The sequence below is a fragment of the Nomia melanderi genome, unplaced genomic scaffold, assembly GCF_051020985.1.
Source record: "Nomia melanderi isolate GNS246 unplaced genomic scaffold, iyNomMela1 scaffold0143, whole genome shotgun sequence".
Lineage (NCBI taxonomy): Eukaryota > Metazoa > Arthropoda > Insecta > Hymenoptera > Halictidae > Nomia > Nomia melanderi.
In genome coordinates this window covers 1-5,000 of record NW_027475258.1, presented here as the reverse complement: position 1 = coordinate 5,000, position 5,000 = coordinate 1, and positions in this window count along the sequence as shown.

The following is a 5,000-nucleotide window of genomic DNA, read 5'->3' as shown; positions in this document are numbered from 1 at the left end:
CTCACGAAACACTCTCTCGTCGTGGAATCCCCGCGTCGGAGAGTAAAACGCGAATTCATAGTATGGAAACTTACGTCTCTCGACGATGGGACGATCCACGCGAAGAGTTGTTACGTGCACGCGTATGGTGCGATTGCGTCGATTCGCTTTTCTGTACGGGGAGTAATAGAACGTTGAGTTGACTTATCGGGTCTTCGTTGGAATTACCGTCGCTGGCATTGTAAACTCCAGATGACCTTGTGATTCCTTCGTCGGGCACTGGTAAAGGGTGGCGATGATGCGTTCTATAATAGAAATACCCGTCGTAGCGTTTCTTCCGAGTCAACCCGCTCACGAAACTCTCTCTCGTCGTGGAATCCCCGCGTCGGAGAGTAAAACGCGAATTCATACTATGAAAACTTACGTCTCTCGACGATGGGACGATCCACGCGAAGAGTTGTTTACGTGCACGCGTATGGTGCGATTGCGTCGATTCGCTTTTCTGTACGGGGAGAAATAGAACGTTGAGTTGACTTATCGGGTCTTCGTTGGAATTACCGTCGCTGGCATTGTAAACTCCAGATGACCTTGTGATTCCTTCGTCGGGCACTGGTAAAGGGTGGCGATGATGCGTTCTATAATAGAAATACCCGTCGTAGCGTTTCTTCGGAGTCAACCCGCTCACGAAACTCTCTCTCGTCGTGGAATCCCCGCGTCGGAGAGTAAAACGCGAATTCATACTATGAAAACTTACGTCTCTCGACGATGGGACGATCCACGCGAAGAGTTGTTTACGTGTACGCGTATGGTGCGATTGCGTCGATTCGCTTTTCTGTACGGGGAGAAATAGAACGTTGAGTTGACTTATCGGGTCTTCGTTGGAATTACCGTCGCTGGCATTGTAAACTCCAGATGACCTTGTGATTCCTTCGTCGGGCACTGGTAAAGGGTGGCGATGATGCGTTCTATAATAGAAATACCCGTCGTAGCGTTTCTTCCGAGTCAACCCGCTCACGAAACTCTCTCTCTCGTCGTGGAATCCCCGCGTCGGAGAGTAAAACGCCGAAGGCTTACTATGAAACTTACGTCTCTCGACGATGGGACGATCCACGCGAAGAGTTGTTACGTGCACGCGTATGGTGCGATTGCGTCGATTCGCTTTTCTGTACGGGGAGTAATAGAACGTTGAGTTGACTTATCGGGTCTTCGTTGGAATTACCGTCGCTGGCATTGTAAACTCCAGATGACCTTGTGATTCCTTCGTCGGGCACTGGTAAAGGGTGGCGATGATGCGTTCTATAATAGAAATACCCGTCGTAGCGTTTCTTCCGAGTCAACCCGCTCACGAAACTCTCTCTCGTCGTGGAATCCCCGCGTCGGAGAGTAAAACGCGAATTCATACTATGAAAACTTACGTCTCTCGACGATGGGACGATCCACGCGAAGAGTTGTTTACGTGCACGCGTATGGTGCGATTGCGTCGATTCGCTTTTCTGTACGGGGAGAAATAGAACGTTGAGTTGACTTATCGGGTCTTCGTTGGAATTACCGTCGCTGGCATTGTAAACTCCAGATGACCTTGTGATTCCTTCGTCGGGCACTGGTAAAGGGTGGCGATGATGCGTTCTATAATAGAAATACCCGTCGTAGCGTTTCTTCCGAGTCAACCCGCTCACGAAACTCTCTCTCGTCGTGGAATCCCCGCGTCGGAGAGTAAAACGCGAATTCATACTATGAAAACTTACGTCTCTCGACGATGGGACGATCCACGCGAAGAGTTGTTTACGTGCACGCGTATGGTGCGATTGCGTCGATTCGCTTTTCTGTACGGGGAGAAATAGAACGTTGAGTTGACTTATCGGGTCTTCGTTGGAATTACCGTCGCTGGCATTGTAAACTCCAGATGACCTTGTGATTCCTTCGTCGGGCACTGGTAAAGGGTGGCGATGATGCGTTCTATAATAGAAATACCCGTCGTAGCGTTTCTTCCGAGTCAACCCGCTCACGAAACTCTCTCTCGTCGTGGAATCCCCGCGTCGGAGGGTAAAACGCGATATATAATAGTATATGCCAGTGGTTCGCGCGCGTCGTCTCTGAGATACGCGGTCGACAGAGTTCCGAAAACACGTGATGTGCCACGATTTCCGTGCGTCTTACATCTTTCGACGATGGGACGATCCACGCGAAGAGAACGTTCGTGCTTGCGTGAGGTGCAACAGCGTCGATTCGCTTTTCTGTACGGGGAGAAATAGAACGTTGAGTTGACTTATCGGGTCTTCGTTGGAATTACCGTCGCTGGCATTGTAAACTCCAGATGACCTTGTGATTCCTTCGTCGGGCACTGGTAAAGGGTGGCGATGATTCGTTCTATAATAGTAATACCCGTCGTAGCGTTTCGACCGATGTCACCCGCCACGAATGTCTCTCTCGACGTGGAAACCCCGCGCCGAAGAGTAAACGCGAAGGCTTACCATACGAAAGAAAACGGTATTATACGCCTGTGGTATGTGCGTCTCGGCTCTGTGATACGCGATCGGCAGAGTTACAAAAAAACGTTGATGGGCCACGATTTCCGTGCGTCTTACATCTTTCGACGATGGGACGATCCACGCGAAGAGTAGTTACGTGCTCGCGCGAGGTGCGATAGCGTCGATTCGCTTTTCTGTACGGGGAGAAATAGAACGATGAGTTGACTTATCGGGTCTTCGTTGGAATTACCGTCGCTGGCATTGTAAACTCCAGATGACCTTGTGATTCCTTCGTCGGGCACTGGTAAAGGGTGGCGATGATTCGTTCTATAATAGAAATACCCGTCGTAGCGATTCGGCCGAGACACCCGCCACGAAACTCTCTCTCGTCGTGGAATCCCCATGTCGGAGAGTAAAACGCGAAGGCTAACTATATAAGAAACATATAGTATTATTTATGCCTGTGGTTCTCCGTTTGTCCTACTCTCAGATACGCGACTCGGAGAGTTACGAATAATCGTGATGGACCACGATTTCTGTACGTCTTACATCTTTCGACGATGGGACGATCCACGCGAAGAGATCATTCCTGCTTGCGTGAGGTGCGATAGCGCCGATTCGCTTTTCTGTACGGGGAGAAATAGAACGATGAGTTGACTTATCGGGTCTTCGTTGGAATTACCGTCGCTGGCATTGTAAACTCCAGATGACCTTGTGATTCCTTCGTCGGGCACTGGTAAAGGGTGGCGATGATTCGTTCTATAATAGAAATACCCGTCGTAGCGATTCGGCCGTGTCACCCGCCACGAAAATCTCTCTCGTCGTGGAATCCCCGCGTCGTAGAGTAAACGCGAAGGCTTGCTATAGAAGACTATAGTTTATACGCCTGTGGTTCACCGGTTGCCTGCTCTCCGGGGTACGCGATCGCGCAGGAGTTACGGAAGAACTTGATGGGCCACGATCTCCAAGCGGCTATATCTTTCGACGATGGGACGATTCACGCGAAGAGAACGTTCGTGCATGCGTGAGGTGCGATAGCGTTGATTCGCTTGTCTGTACGGGGAGAAATAGAACGATGAGTTGACTTATCGGGTCTTCGTTGGAATTACCGTCGCTGGCATTGTAAACTCCAGATGACCTTGTGATTCCTTCGTCGGGCACTGGTAAAGGGTGGCGATGATTCGTTCTATAATAGAAATACCCGTCGTAGCGTTTCGACCGATGTCACCCGCCACGAAATTCTCTCTCGTCGTGGAATCCCCGCGTCGGAGAGTAACCGCCGAAGGCTTGCTATAGAAGACTATAGTTTATACGCCTGTGGTTCACCGGTTGCCGGCTCTCCGGGGCACGCGATCGCGCGAAGGTTACGGAGGGACGTGAAGCGCCCGAGCAATGAAACGTCCGCAGGAGGAAACGAGCAACCGCCGAACATTGTTTCGCGACGTTTCCATAATGTATTGTCGTTTCGCTCGCATCCCGCTTCTTTCCCCTAGTTTCCTCGACGCGTAGTTTCGCAGCCTTAGTGGACGAATCATTCTCGATTCGAGGAAAGATATGCAGTGGGGCGTGCAATGAGCCCGCCAGAGACCACGATCTCCAATGCGTCTTTACATCTTTCGACGATGGGATGATCCACGCGAAGAGAACGTTCGTGCTTGCGCGAGGTGCGTTAGCGTCGATTCGCTTTTCTGTACGGGGAGAAATAGAACGATGAGTTGACTTATCGGGTCTTCGTTGGAATTACCGTCGCTGGCATTGTAAACTCCAGATGACCTTGTGATTCCTTCGTCGGGCACTGGTAAAGGGTGGCGATGATTCGTTCTATAATAGAAATACCCGTCGTAGCGATTCGGCCGAGTCACCCGCCACGAAACTGTCTCTCTTTCGTCGTGGAAACCCCGCGTCGGAGAGTAAAACGCGCGAAGGCTGTGACTGTAACATATATATATACAGTATACAATGCCTGTGGTTTTTGCGCGTGTCGGCTCTTCGGTATACGCGATCGGCCAGAGTTACGGAGGGACGGTGAAGCGCACGAGAAATTGAAACGGCCGCACGATTGGAACCGAGCAACCGTCGAACATTGTTTCGCGACGTTTCCATAATGCGTTTTCGTTTCGCTCGCATACCGCTTCTTTTCCCCTAGTCTCTGAGACGCGTTTTCGAGCCGTTCTTCTACTATCGATTCTCGTAGAGAGAAGGGACCGGGTAGTCTGGAAGTGGAACCCGCATCTTGCGTGTACCGTACACGGAATTGAGAGGACCGGCCGTGAAGCTCGTTTTAAAGCCGTGCGTCTGACACCCAACTCTTGCGCGCCAATTTCGCGGCAAGAGATAATATGGGACGAATGACCGGCAAAGAGCCAGCTGTGAAGTCTGTTTTTTTAATCGAATCCGTGGACGTGTGTATGCCGTAGCGTCGCTCGTCGTGTTCGTTCATGGTCGTTCCGAGAGAAAGAACGAAAGCGGTAACGAAGGGACCGGCCGTGAAGCTCGTTTTAAAGCCGCGCGTCTGACACCCAACTCTTGCGCGCCAATTTCGCGGCAAGAGAT